The sequence below is a fragment of the Bos javanicus genome, chromosome 21 (assembly GCF_032452875.1).
Source record: "Bos javanicus breed banteng chromosome 21, ARS-OSU_banteng_1.0, whole genome shotgun sequence".
Lineage (NCBI taxonomy): Eukaryota > Metazoa > Chordata > Mammalia > Artiodactyla > Bovidae > Bos > Bos javanicus.
Window position 1 is genome coordinate 21979070 of NC_083888.1, and position 15265 is coordinate 21994334.

The window sequence follows — 15265 nt, forward strand, 5'->3', positions numbered from 1 at the left end:
TCCAGTGTGCCCGCAGTCTGTGTGTGTTTCCGTCTGTGGGCATCTGGTCCAGTATTCTCCCGCTTCATGCTTTAGAAGTGGAGGAGGGGGTGTCCATTAGTTTTTTTTTTTAATTCTGAGAAGTGTTTTTAGGGATAAAAGTGCTACTTCAGCCAACCATTCATTTTTATTTGACAGTGGGAAGTGTTTACGTGTGTGTTGAAATGACACATCTGATCCTTTTTATGACTAAAAGAAAAGTTAATGAGCACCTTCTGAGTTTGGTGTCACCTCAGAGTCATTCCTCAAATGCATCAATGCTTAGAGAACAGCTGTCCTCTGTTGGCTGGGTGACTCTGGGAAAGTCACATTTACCCAGATTCTCCATTTCAGATTCTGAAGGTGCTGTATCAAGAGGTACGGTGTCTGTCCCCTTTCCTGTCATTGACATGCTCCAGGAGATGTGCTGGTGCTCTGCATACATGCTGTATTTACATGATCGATTGTAGAAAGACTGCTGCCATGTTGAGTGAAAAAAGGGGTATGTCTGCTGAACAGATGACCTTCTGGCCTCGAGTCAGTATGTATGTGGGACAGGGGGGTCTGTATGACTTTGTTATGTCCATTCGTGAGCTCCAGAAATATTGGAGACCCATGAAATTTTTTCTAGTATTGCAGGGGTAGCATTAATGGTCTTCTGCAAAAATGAAATCCGCAGGCTTATCCAGAAAGGCAAAAGCAACACCCTAGGTTTAACTCAGAATGGGTTCACTTCTCTGCAGAACAGAGCTTACTCTAAGATTTTACCACTGAGTGGTGGGATTGGAGTGGTTTTTACTCTTTTCTTTATATTTTTGCCTATCATTTGAATTTTCTATGAGCTTGTATGTCATCTTTACAAAAAGAAAACAACCAGTAAATCTGTTTTTAATTTTAGAGACAGACATTGAATGCCCTAAAGCAAAAACTCTTAACTGCTCAGAACTGCGTTCCTCTAGAAGAGGTGTGGGAGAAGGCAATGGAGCCCCACTCCAGTACTCTTGCCTGGAAAATCCCATGGACGGAGGAGCCTGGTGGGCTGCAGTCCATGGGGTCGCTAAGAGTCGGACACGACTGAGCGACTTCACTTTCACTTTTCACTTTCATGCATTGGAGGAGGAAATGGCAACCCACTCCAGTGTTCTTGCCTGGAGAATCCCAGGGACGGCGGGGCCTGGTGGGCTGCCGTCTATGGGGTCGCACAGAGTCGGACACGACTGAAGTGACTTAGCAGCAGCAGCAGCAGCAGCAGAAGAGGTATGGCGTTGAACCAGGCCACCCCTCGCTGCCTTTGTTAGATGTGCAGTAAAGATACATTCTCCCCAGTAGTGAATTAGGCTAGGACCTCTGATGGTAATGGTTCCTTAATTCAGGGAGCCAGGGCTGCACGCATCTGGGTGGAGCTGACAAGTAGAATGAATTTTTTGGAGGAGAAAGGAGTCCAGGGTGGGTAATGAGCAGCTGTTCAGATTCTTCTGGGGCTTGGCCCAGCTGAGGCTCATGTCTGTGGACAGGGGCTGCTCTCTGCCTTTGCCTTTGTTAGACAGACTCCAGACCTGAACTGAACTGGCTGAGGTTGTAAAAACTACTTCACTGCCCAAGACTTCATTAAAGCTATAAATCTTCAGGCCCTTAAAAATATTAGGTGTATGATTAATACTACTGTTGTCCTTGGTTAGAATGCTTGCTTGTATTTAAAATCCTTTGGAGCCTTTTTGCCACTGGGCCATCATTGATCAGTTATCTACAGTTGCTTTTGTAAGGCCCACCCTGGGCCCAGCCCAGAGAGAACTGGATGCTCCGTGGAGCATGAAAGAATCATGTGAGATGAACTTCGCCCTCAAGGAGTTTCCCCACTGAAAGCAATTAGAGAACAATTTGCTTCCAGGCCAGACGTGTCTTAAGAGGGATTTTGTTTCTGAGGATGGTGGTTACTTTCACACCAGTCACCCCAGAGATGGCTGGGGTTACCTCTGGGGAACATTCCCTGGTACCCAAAATGGATTCAATGGCTGTTTGGGAGGAGGGAGGTGGTGGCAGTGATGTAATCTCATTTTTCGTTACCCCACTTGTCTCCCTTTGACATTGCTTTTCTAAGCACCTATACCCTTAGAAGGCAGCCACCTACCCATATCCCCAGTGAGCCCCAGTGCTTATCGTTCCACCATTCCCCTGAGTCTGAAGACGTTTGCATTTCCCCTTAGAGTCCCCTTTTAAAATATTTACACCCTGTGAGAGAGGTCAGTCTCTTGGCAGTTCATCACTAAACAGTAGCTTTAATTACCAGGAGTTAATTAAGTCAATGGGGAGAGAGACTGGGACCCAGGCAGGGACTTGGGGGCAAGAGTGTCCAAAGGGACATGTTCCGCACGACAGGAGAGGCATGTGGGCAGCACAAGAAACTTCCATGAACATTAGTTGCTGTGGGCATGTGCTGCTAATGCTGGGCCACCCTAGTGGTCCTGCCGCCCTGGGCGTAGGGTGTAGCACGGCCTCGCACTGGTACAGGGGACTTTGAGGTGGAGGTGGAATTTGGGCTCAGTCTTAAAGGACTGCTGATGGATGGCTCAGCAGGTTAAGGATCCGCCTGCAGTGCAGGAAATGCAGGAGACACAGGAGACGCTGGTTCCATCCCTGGGTTGAGACGATCCCCTGGAGAAGAAAATGGCAACCCACTCCAGTATTCTTGCCTGGGAAATCCCATGGACAGAGGAGCCTGGCGGGCTACAGTCCAGTGGGTCACAAAGAGTCGGGCATGACTTGAGTGACTAAGCAGCAAGCAGCTTAAAGGATTAGAAGGTTTTCCTTCATTTAAAAAATATGTTATGGTTACCAGAGGGTTATGGGGGAGGGATAATTTGGGAAATTGGGATTGATGTATACACATTACTATATATAAAATAGGGTTTCCTCGGTTGCTCGCTGGTAAGGAATTTGCCTGCCAATGCAGGTTGCTCCCCTCCCCCATGTCCCCACCAGCCTTCCATCTGAAAGTGAACATCAGTCCTTGCAGTGGCCCTCCAGTACCTGCTTCCCATCTCCGTCTCTTGTCACAGCCTCCACTCTGGTTCAGGTTCTTTGCTTGCACCAAACACTTCGCTGCTTCAGGGCTTTCTACTTGCTCTTTGCTTTGCTTAAAACCTCTTCGCTGTATTCACGTGGCTTGCTCTCTCACTTGCTTCAGAATTGAGAATATAGTCATTCCAGTTTCTGACTTCAGTTGAACTCCTGTTGAGAAAGGCTGTATGACTACCTGACATATGAATTTGCTTGTTTCTAGTGGAATGTCATCACTGCATGGGGAGGGACTTTGTTCTGTGTTGTCCACAGTGGCTAGAAAAAGGCCTGGCATGTAGTGGGTGCTCAGCTAGCGTTATTGAGTGAATGAATGAGCACAGATGCATGCGTCTAGTGTGTGTGTGTTGTGGAAGTCAAGTGGGAAAGGGCAGTGGGACTAGAGGCTAGGAGGAGGGGGGAAATTCCCCGGTGGGCCAATGGTTAGGACTCTGCTTTCACTGCTGAGGGCCAAGGTTCAGTATCTGGTTGGGGAATTAAGATCCCACAAGCTGTGTAGCAAGGCCAAAAATATCCAAATAACAAACAAACAACATAATAGAAGCTGGGGTGGGGGAATGGGTGTGGGTGGTGTGGACAGTGAGGACGCTTTTGGCAGGAATGGAAGTTGGAGACATGGTCTGTTCCAGTCTCTGCAATCTGGTCTCTTACCAGTGCTGTTGAAGGTGAAGGCAGTGATTTGGTGCTTTGAGGCAGGTGAAGAAGCAGCTCTTGAAATGCAAAGTCAGGAGACTTGGTCAATGCCTAGGTTAGGTTACGGAGGTTCTCAAAAGCCTGGCATTGGGGTTGCAGCTGATGTGATGGGCCACGGGAAACTATTGTAGATTTTTGAGCAGAGTGGATGACTGATAAAAGTGGTGTTTGGGGGAAGATTGGTCTTAAAGAGACACATAGGAGGACTGTGGGGAGAGACCAGAGGTGGCGAGGAGAGAGGTCAGCAAGGACCAGGACGGAGGCGGGAAGCAGCACCGAGGATCTCAGTGAGACCTAGTAACGGCGGGCTTCTCCCCAGCTGCTGTGAGGCCTTGACAAAAGCTTCTGCGCTCCCAGCCTGGTAGAGCTTATTGTTCGTGTTTCAGATGAGTTTTGGAAGCAGGTGGGGATAAGTGGGCACAGGGAAAGAGATGGGTCCCCCTCAGGTGTGTTCGTCTGATGGCTCATTCTGTGGGGAGCAGGCGGTTGTAGCCTGCACTGGGCCTGCATATTGCCGACTCACCCTGGGTGGGAGCCTGCCTGTCCTCTCTGGTCTGCTGGAGACTTCCTGATGGGAAAAGGGCTGGGAGTGTACTCAGGTTTTCTTCTGAACCTGCACAGATACCAGGGCAGTATCTGAAATCCATCTGTCCTATTAACTTCTTTCAACTGTATTTTCTGTCTCCATAGTTTCATCTGTTCCTCAGAACAAGTTGTCATTGACTCACAGACCCATTTGGACTGGGTTAATTGACTGAAAATCCTTATTTCTAAATAGTCTCTGTTTCATTAGGTTTATTAGCCTGTTTTTAAAAAGCCTTTGGCCAAGATGAGATGAGTGGAGAAGTGATTTCGGCATAATCAGCTCCTTGATGATCTTTTGGTACAAATCATGTTTTGAGATTGGTGTTTCTAAGGTATTAATTCCTAGAATCAATATTTGGGTGTCTGTTCTGTGCCAGGCACTATAGGTACTGGGATGATAACACGGAAGAAAATAAACAAAAGTCTTACTTTCATGGAGCTCGTGATCTTGTGTGTGAAGGCTTACAGGTAATAAGGAAAACAAAGTTTGAGAGCTGGTGAAAAGTATTATGGAGAAAAACAAAGCAGGGACGGAGGACAGAGAGGTTTGGTGGGGAGGCCTCAGGTTTTCTGCTTGAAGTAGGGACATCTCCGTGATAAAGGACATTTGAGCAGAGCTCTGAAGGAGCGAGATAGGGAGCTGTGAGGGAGGAGCAGTTAGTGGAGAGGAAAAACTGGAGAGAGGAGGGGGAAGGTGCGGGAGAGGGGGCCGGGGTGGCCCCACTGGGCTTGTAGATCCTTGTGGGGGCCTGCGCCTTAGCTCTGGGTGAGATGGGAGGCCCGGGTTGGCCGTGCAGAGCCATGCTAGACTCTGCCGTCCTTTCTGAAAGGTTCACTGCAGCTGCTGGGGATTGATGCCGTGGGGCGTCTGCAGGGGGTCTCAGCTTAGAGAGGGAACCAAAGTCTAAATCATCCAGGAGCCTTTGCCAGGCCAGCTGCTGGGGCCATCCCAGACCACAGGGTCGGCTGGAGCACGGGTGTGATTTCCAGGACTCACTCGGTGCCAGCGCTGTGGTTCTCTGGTCAGCCTCGGATTCCTGGGATGCTCTTCTCTCACTTGGAGTCAGTCTCCAGGTGGACCAGAAGTCTGCATTATTAACAAGATTTCAGGGTGATTTTTGAGGCCAGAGGTCCCCAGACTATACTTTGGTCTAAAGACCATGGTTCACAACCCCAGACATATCAGTCCTTTGCATTGTTTTCTAAAAAATGCTTGGCCCAACTCTTAAAGAGTCTGATTTAGTTGGTCTGTGGTGGGGTTAGGTATTAATAGTGCTTCCTGGGTGTTTCTCATGTGCTTCCAGGACCAGAATCACTGGTCTAAGGGTTAATAAGCTTAATGCTGGGTGTTTGATGGAAAGATTTGCATGGTAACTGAGTTGGAGACTTCAGGCCCTCTGGGAAGCTTAGGCAGGGCCAGTGGCTTTGCTAGGAATAAGAGGAATCTTCCACGGTAATAAAACTCTTTTCAGGTAATGTCCTTTATCTCATTTGATTACCTCACCTCTCTGGGCCTTCATTTTCTTGCTTGTAGAGTTAGCAGCTTAAATTTAATGGCTTCCTAGAATCCCCTGGGCTCTGACAGTTCTTAATCTTTCTGGTGTTGGAAGAACTTCTAATCTAGAACAGTATTCTAGATTTCTAACCTCAGTCTCACAACACCCGAAGGTGTGTCATAATTATGGCAACGACTGCAGTGAGTATCTCAATACCAGTTGAAGGAAAACATGTGCCGTATACAGTAGCACCCTGGGAAGACAAGGAAGTTGGGTACCTGCAGCGTGAAGTCAGGCCTCTTGGTTCACAGTCCCTGGGGGGAAGGGCACTCTGGTCTTTGGAGGCACCTGGGAGCCTGAGCTTGAGTCTTGATTTCCGCCACTTAGCTGGCGAGTTAGTTCCCTGTGACGTGGTAGTAGTGTTTTGTAAGTGGTGAAGCTCCTATCAATCCACGTGTGTAGAATGTAGGGGCCCGAGAGAGCCAGCCAGCCTGGGCCAGTGGCGCCTGGCGCTCAAGCTTGCTACTGCTCTGTGCAGCCGGGCTGTGTTACTGGCCGCAGAGATGGTCTGAACAACCCGGGGGCTCCAGTGTCGGCAGGACTGAGGGCACCCCGGGATAAGGAATCAGTCACACTCGTTGGCGCACCTTGGAACTAACTCATTTTGGGTATCAGATCTAAGACATCACTTACCCCATCCCCTGGCCTTGGACTGTATCCTCATGTGGGAGCATGTTTTCTGATTGTTTATGTTTTGAAAACATAAGGTCCAAATAAGAAAAGGAAAAACATGTTTTCTGTGTTTCCCTTCTATAGAATTGGGATAATGGGTTTCCTTCCATTCTCTTATAAATTTTTCTACTAACATTGTCTACATCTCTATTTAGAATCCAATCAAATTCTAGTCTATCAAAGACAAAAATGAAGCCAAATGAGGGAATGTGGACTTAGAGTGAGAGTGAGCAGAATTAGAAATGAGACTTTTTGTTCTGTCGCTTGTGTGCGTGCACCTGAGGGTTTCTCCACATGGGCCTGTTACAGTGGAATCTTGGGGGGGCTGTGGCCATTTCCAGGGTTCCCGAGTTGGTTCCATTCAGGTATAGTTGAGGACCGCTTGTTAAAACAAAGAAGAAGGGTCTGGCCGCTTCCCCACCTCTTCCCTCTTGCCTCACCCCCTGCTTGGTGCTTGTCCCTTCCCTGTCTCTCCCGTACCTGTGACTCTTCCCAGCCTGCCTGCCCCCAGGCGCCTCGCATGCTTCTTGGCCCTCTGCTTCTGTGCCCTCCTGAGCCCTGGAGGGCGAGCTGTGATGAGGGGTAAGCAGCCTTCATGTGTCCTGTCTCTGTCTCCTGTGCGTGTCTCCAGTAAGCCTGGTGTTTAGGGATCCAGTTGTCTGCAGGGGCACTCTGAAAAATTATGAGGTGAAGCTTGCTGGCCACTGAGGTTGGTGGCAAAATACCTAACAAACACGTGCATTTGATGTGTGTGAGGCAGGGTAAGAGATTACCTCATTTAACTCCTGTAATCCTGTTTTACATACGGGAAAACTGAGACACAGAGGTGAGAAAACCTGCCCAAGGCAGTAAGCAGCAGAACTGGATTTGAACCCAGGTGGTCTGGATTCTGAACCACCACACTGTGATAAGCAAAAAGGAGAGGATCTGGGACTGTTGTTGCTGTTGTTTAGTTGCTTGATCATGTCTGATTCTGAGAGTCCTGTGGACTGTTGCCCTGAAGGCTCCTCTGTCCATGGTATTTCCTAGGCAAAAATACTGGAGTGGGTTGTCTTCTCCAGGGGAATCATCCCACTCCAGGGGTTGAACCTGCATCTCCTTTGTCTCCTGCATTGGCAGGTGGATTCTTTATCACTGAGCTACCTGTGAAACCCTTCTGGGACTGGGGAAGGTTTTATCTTGGATTACATTTGAAGCCTGCTTTGAATTACATTTGGAGATTTTTCTCAGGGTCTGACCTACACTTTATTATTATTATTAACTTACTTTAATGTTTGCCCTTCAGCTCTATTAAAAGACATTTTCTTTTTCTTCTTTCCTAGGTGGTATTTGGAAACTAGACCATGTGCCTAGGTAGAAGCTGTTCCTTTCTCCATAGCTCTGCACCCCCAGCGACACCTGCCACGCCCTTGTGTTGAGAGCCTCACTGAGGTATGATGTCTAGGTTCACCTGAGCAGGCCTTGAAGAGCTGAAAGTCTGGACACGGTGATTTTTTTTTTTTAATGTTCCTTGGTAGCAGTTATTATTTTTAAAAATTGTGGTAAAATATACATAAGAAAATTGACCATTTTAACCACTTTTAAAGGGGATCCTAGAATTTTTTGAGTGTTTTCATTATTATTTTTATTGAAATATAGTTGACTTAAACCATTTTAACCATTTAAAAATGTACGTTCAGTGGCATTAAGGACATCTACATAACCATCATCACCATCCACCTCTAGAACCTATCCATCATCCCAAACTGAAGCTCTGTACCATTAGATAATGATCCCTGATACTTTCTCCCCTTATCCCCTGATAACCACTGTTCTACTTTTTCTTCTATGAATCTGGCTAATCTAGGTGCTTCCTATTAAGTGGAATCATGCCGTGTTTGTCCTTTTGTATCTGGCTAATTTCATTTAGCGTATTGTCTTTAAGGTTCATCCATGTTTTAGCCTGATCAGAATTCCAATCCTTTTTATGACTGAATAATACTCCCTTTTATATTTATATCACATTTTGTTTACCCATTCATCCACTGATGGATCCTTGGGTTGTTTTGTTCTTTCCCACCTTTTGGACATTGTGAATCATGCTCAAATACTTCTTTGAGGTCCCTTTCAGCTCTTTTGGCTGTGTGCCTAGAAGTAGAAGTGTTAGGTCCACTGTGTTTGTATAATTGTAGCCACTATGGAAAACAGTGCATTCCCACCAGCAATTCAGAAGGACCCTAATTCTCCACCACATTCTCAGCAACGCTTGCGGTTTTCTGTTTTTGTTTTGTTTGTTTTTTGATAACAGCCATCCTAATGGGTATGACCTTTGAGGTTGGCTAGTTGCACCTGTAGAGTTCACTCTCCAAGAGTCTGGTCCCTAGTATGCTGAAATATGCATACACGGAGAAAATAACATAATAACCCCCCATGCATTCCTCACAGCAGATCTAACAGTTATCAGTTCATGGCCGATCTTGCCTCATTATCTGTGTCCCCTCCCTCTTCCTCCTGCCCTGTGTTTGTTTTGAGGCAAATCCCAAATATCACATCATTTTATTTGTGAACATTTTACAGATAATATCTTTAAAAAATAAGCACTTTTAATATTCCATTTTGTCTGATGGTGGAAGGGCACATAGAGATGTCCTCTTGAGCACGTTATTCCCTGTCATTCCCATGGCTCACCAGAGACATATGTAGTGGGCACACGTGTGGACACCTGGATGTCAGGTCCATTGCCACGCCAAGCTGTTGCTGAAAAGCTGCCTTGTCTGGGGCCCTGTGTTCCTGCAGGAGATTAGCTGCCTGGGATCTGAGCAGCCATGTGGAAGAGCCCACCCAGATCTCTTTTAGGAGAAGGAGAGAAGAGAGCAGAGGAAGGGGGTAATGAAGAAAGTGTGAGGGAGAGAGGAGGGGAAGAGAGAAGGGGATGGAGGGATGGAGAGGGGCGTGGAGGAGGGAGAGAGGAGGGGAAGAGAGGAGGGAACAGAGGGATGGAGAGGGCATGGAGGAGGGAGAGAGGAGGGGATGGAGGGATGGAGAGGGCATGGAGGAGGGAGAGAGGAGGGGATGGAGGGATGGAGAGGGGCGTGGAGTAGGGAGAGAGGAGGGGAAGAGAGGAGGGGACAGAGGGATGGAGGGGGTAGAGAGGAGGGAAAGAGAGGAGGGGACGGAGGGGTGGAGGAGGGAGAGAGGAGGGGAAGAGAGGAGGGGATGGAGGGATGGAGAGGGGTGTGGAGGAGGGAGAGAGGAGGGGAAGAGAGGAGGGGACGGAGGGATGGAGGGGGCGAGGAGGAGGGAGAGAGGAGGGATGGAGAGGGCATGGAGGAGGGAGTCGGGGATGAGAGGGAGGGGAAGGAGAAGAGTATATGTTTCTGTGTGGAGCTGTGAGGAGAAGAAATGGGGAGTGAGAACAGAGCAGCTGGGAGAGGCGGCCTTGACCAGGCCTTTGACTCTCTGACTCCCGAACTCTGTAGTGAGCTAGGGAGCTGCAGAGACACCCCAAGACTAACAGCACATTTGCCCCTCACCCCAACCCTTAAATTTCCAGAACTCTGGTTTACCTGTGGTAGATGAGATTGGTGACACACGCAAAGCCACCATAGGTACCAGAGGGGACCTTTTGATCTGGGAGTGAATGCTTGGTTCCCAGTAGGTCTGAGGCTTCTTGCCCAAGTTTGGGGGTCTCTGCTACCAAGAGATGATGCTTTTACAAAGTTCAGTGGGTGGGGACTCCTCAGGATGGTGTGTGGACAGCAGGAGCCCTGTCTTCCCTTTTACTCAGCCCCTGGGTCCCATTCCCTTGTGGCTTCTCACAGTACTTGCTCCTGCTGGGATCTGTCTCAGTAATGGAAGGAAGGGGGTACTGGTCACAACGGATCTGTTTTCATCTTGGTCCTTCTGCTTCAATTTTGTTGCCTACACCTAGTTTCCATTGCATCATTGCTGGCAGCTGTATAGTCCTTTATAACCTTGCTTCCTTTCAGTTCTATCCTCCTTCCTTTCTGTCTTTTCTAAGAATCTAACAGCTTTATGGAGGTGTAATTCACATGACATACAATTCCCCCATGTAAAGTGCATGAATTCAGTGATTTTTGGTATAGTCACTGAGTTGTATCCTCTTTTCTTAAGATTCCAGACCACCCCATGTCCTCATCATCTCAGAGCTAGTCTTCCCCCTCCGCTGGCATCACACTGATCCCATCCTCAAGACAGATGACCTTATTGTGGGGACAGTGGCCAGTAGGCACTTTCCACCAATAAAATATTTAACTTAAACAGTCCCACAGAGGCCTCAAATTCATAGACAAGTGCTGCTTCAGACCCTCCCCCCTGGCAAGGCCCCATCACCACTCAGTCTCTCTACTTATAATAGATTTTTAAAAGCTAAACACAAATAACATAGCAAATTTACCAGCTGCTTGACTTGTAATAAATCTGCTTAGGAATCTGTACTATCCTTGAACAATCTTAGTTCTGGACAGATAAGACTGTCGCATCGTTCCTGCTTTCTAACCAGGGTTACCGTCTAGCAAACGAAGTGGAGCCTATAAATGGACAACAAATAGATGGGCAGTTATATAATGTGTCAGATGGTTTAAGAGCCATGAAGAAAAAGCAGACTGAAGGGACAGAAATTGATGGTGAGGTTGCGGATTGGTAGCTTATGCATAGTGGTCACAGAAGGCTCCTCACAAAGTGCTGTTTGAATAAAGACCTGAAGGGAGTGAAGAGTGAGCCCACAGAAATCTGAGGGGAGGAACATCCCAAGCAGAGGAATAGTAAATGCAGAGACTCAGAGCAGGAGTTTGCCCTGCATGGTTGAAGAACTGTTAGATCATCCTGGGCATGTAGGCTAGGGTAAAGACGACTTTACTCTGCATGAAATGGGACAATCTGGAAGGGTTTTGAGGAGAGGAGGAACATGATCTAGTGGGTGTTTTAAAAGCAGCACTCTGGCTGCTGTGTTGAAAATGAGTAGTAGAGGCAAGGGGGCTTCCCTGGTGGCTCTGTGGTAAAGAATCCACCTGCCAATGTAAAAGCCATGGGTTTGATCCCTGGGCTGGGAAGATCCCCTAGAGAAGGGCATGGCAACCCACTCCAGCATTCTTGCCTGGAGAATCCCATGGATAGAGGAGCCTGGCAGGCTGCAGTCCATGGGGTTGCAAAGAGTTGGACACGACTTATGGCTAAACAACAACAGTAGAGTCAAAGAGACCAGGCAAGCAGGCTTTTGTGGGAATCCAGGAAAGAGGAGAAGATGATTGGAGGTGCTGAGAAATGGTTGGATTTTTGAAGGTAGAGTTGATGGGATTTGCTTATGGATTTAGATGAAGGTTATGAGGGGAAAGAGAGGATTTGAGGATGCAGAGGTTTGGCCTAAGCATCTGGAAGGCTTGAGTTGGCATTTACTGAGTGAGAAAGAAGGTAGGAGGAAATCAAGAGTTAGATTTTGGCCACATTAGGTTGGAGATGCCTCTCCAGGTAGAAAGCTAAGTCTTGAATCGAGGGATACCGATTAATTAATGATGTAGTGAATGCCTACTGAGGGGCTTATGAAGAAGCAGAAGAGAGAACATGTTACTGAAGTAACTGAAATAAAGGTAGGCAGTTATCCCATAAGTGAAACAAACAGGAGCACGAGGGAGGGTGGGGTGACTTCTGACAGGGACAGTCAGAGAGCGTCCTCCTCCCTTGCCTAGGAGGCCCGTGTCCCCTTGATGAGCATTTGGGGGGGGCGCCCACAGGTGTGTGGCTGTGCGGTGTTTTCAGTGGGTTGTAGCGGGGACAGCGCTCAGCAACAGGGTCTGGGCCTTCCCTTTGTGTCCTCGGTGCCCACAGAAGTCTTGGCATTGGATCATTATGAGATGGGTGAACCTGTTCTTTCTGAGCCTCAGTTCTTCATGAATAAAATGAATAGGTCGTACTAGCCCAGAGCCCTGGAATCAACTGGGAAGCTTTAAAAACCAATGCAGAGATCTGTCCCAGGCCCATTGAATCAGAGTTGCTACAGTGGAACCTGGGATTCTGTTGTAAAGTCACTCCTTGTGTTATTATTTTGCAGCAGGTCCATCAGCGGTCTGCAGACAGGTATTCCGAAGTCCCTGGACCAGGTCATTCCTGAGGTCCACTTCAGCTCCAACATCCTGTGAGTCTTGTCAGAATGCTTGCACTGCAGTTCTCTTCCTGGGAAATGTAATTTTTGGTTGGGGGTGGAAGGGCCTAGAGAGGGAGAAAGTAGGGACACCTTGGGCAGGGCAGGCAGGGACAGGTGTGTCGGCCAGGGTTTGAAGGGCCTCAGGAAAAGGTTCTGGGACGGGTGGGGGCAGTGACAGCCCACATGCCATTGGGTGCCAGGTGTGTTAGGTGTGTTCGAGGCAAAGGCCACGATCCCAACCCCCCTGGGCAGCGCTGCCACAGAGCAAGAGAAAGGCAGACTCTTTGGAGAAGGCGTCCAGGAGGAGGGCGCCTGGAGCATGATCTCTGGGGGCAGGGGGCAGGTTTATACTGGGGGCCAGTGAGGAGGACAGCTTGAGCTCTGACCTACAGGCACAAGAAAGTTGGGGAGAACCACTAGTAACTGAAAGGTACCCTGGGCAGCGGCTGGAGTGGTGGACACAGAGCAGATGGGAATGGATTCTGCCTGCTGGGGAAGAGTTTGAGCTCTGTTCTGAAGGTGATGGGATTTTGAGACGGGATCAGATAAGCATTTTATAGCAATCATTCTGGCAAAGACCAGACAAAGAGACAAATGGAACTTTTTCTTGTTTTTGTGTGGGTCCTTTGGGGCACAGTTTTCTTGTATACAGCTGAGACTCTCTCTGGCTGTTTTTTGCTAATGATTAGAATACCAGGGGGAGAAGGCAATGACACCCCACTCCAGTACTCTTGCCTGGAAAATCCCATGGATGGAGGAGCCTGGTAGGCTGCTGTCCATGGGGTCGCTAAGAGTCGGACACGACTGAGCGACTTCACTTTCACTTTTCACTTTTCACTTTCATGCATTGGAGAAGGAAGTGGCAACCCACTCCAGTGTTCTCGCCTTGAGAATCCCAGGGATGGGGGAGCCTGGTGGGCTGCCGTCTGTGGAGTTGCACAGAGTCAGACACGACTGAAGCAACTTAGCAGCAGCAGCAGCAGTAGAATACCAGGTGCCTCATGAAATGAAGCGCTGGCCACTGACCAACTCAGAATGGCCATGACTTGGGGTCACTTAGATCTGTAAGGAGGCCTCAGGTGTGTATTGAGGAGGGCAGTAGTATATATGTGGTAGACAGTCTGCTTGTCTTCTTTAGGATTCAAGTTTTACATAGAAATCTGATAGTTTTAATTTGTAGCCTAGCCTGTTCAGTTTCTCAGAGGTCCTTCAAGTTAGCTTAATTTTACATATTAAGCCAAGACTTGCCCAAGATCCTCACACAGTTAATTGGTGAAGGATAGTTCTTCCTGTTTCCTTTGATCCAGCTAAAGTTTCACTGAGCTACCATCTCTAGCCCCATAGTAGCAATGTCTTTTTCTGAAGTTTCTGAACGTCCGGACTGACATTCCTGCAGGTCATGGGAGTAGCAGCTTGCTCACTCATTCTCTCTTTTGTCCAGCTTCCATCTTGGTTCAGAAGTTCTCCCACCTGGGAACCAACCCAAGTGCTTTCTTAGTATCTGCTAAGTAATCTTTCTCTTTCTCTCTCTGTGCTTTCATACAGATTGAGTAATTTTTTGCTTTCTTATCCCCTGGGATGCTCCTTCCAAAATAAAAAGCTGAGGGTAACTTCTATTTATTCACTTTTAAACCTTTAACTGTTAATAACAATAATTGAACATGGATGATGTCAGTATTTACACCACATTTGACCATGTGGGGCAGCAGCGTAAAGAGGTCACCTGCAGGTTGTAAAACACACATATCTTCTTCCTTCCCTGTAGTCTTCATCCAGCAAGCAGTGGCAGATGCAGAGAAACTTGTCTTTGTGGTCTCACGGCCCAGTGTTTCCTGAATCATGTGGTCTTTCATTTCCATTGTTCTATAAATCTGCGATGTTATTTGTTGCCTTGTCTCATTAGACAGATTGTACTGAATAGAGACAGACTTTTCTTAGATTTGGAGGGCATCTCCCCCACTTAATGTCCTGTTTTTGAACTCTCATTAATCTGTTGTTTCTGAACTTAACGCTGTTAAGAAAAACAGGCCACCAAGTTTTCAGTTTCTCAGAGCCATTAAAATTTTTTTTTCTAAATTTCAGTAAATGTGGATGTTACCACGTTTATGTATTTTTCCTTTAACAATTTCAGTATATTTTCTGACTAATGGATTACGTTGTTGTGGACCTATATGTTCATTTACTTCAGACTGCAAAAATGCAGCCTTCTACTCTCCAGTGTTTGAGGTTTGGTGAATAAACCTATACTTCAGTTATGCTCCACCTTGCCCCTAAACCATCATCTCTAGAATAAAATAGAGCTCTGATTTTTAGGCTCTTATTAGAAAGCTTTTCCATCTACTCAATCTCATTTTTTGAGACATTTTCCAATTCTGGTACATCTTTCTTAAGATAGGGAGCCAAAACTGCACAGCACATCTTGCTGTGGACACGGAGTGGTTCTGAATAAGGGTGGGATCACGAGTTTTATTTTGTTTCCACTGTCCTTTCTGATACTGCCCAGTATTTTCTGGGCTTTCTGTGATGA

At 47.4% G+C, this 15265-nt stretch overlaps 1 protein-coding gene across 8 annotated transcripts in view; it reads left to right on the forward strand.

Moving 5' to 3' along the window:
• The window catches only part of ZNF592 (zinc finger protein 592), a 53549-nt gene that overhangs the window by 6506 nt on the left and 31778 nt on the right, over window positions 1-15265 (forward strand). For 3 of the 8 annotated variants that reach the window (XM_061394000.1, XM_061393994.1, XM_061394001.1), the window contains exons 2-3: window positions 7922-8085; window positions 12646-12729. The gene's annotated coding sequence lies outside the window, so the exon portion shown is untranslated. The remainder of the gene's footprint in view (window positions 1-7921; window positions 8086-12645; window positions 12730-15265) is intronic. The other 5 variants (XM_061393999.1, XM_061393995.1, XM_061394002.1 and 2 more) reach the window with 5 other exon arrangements.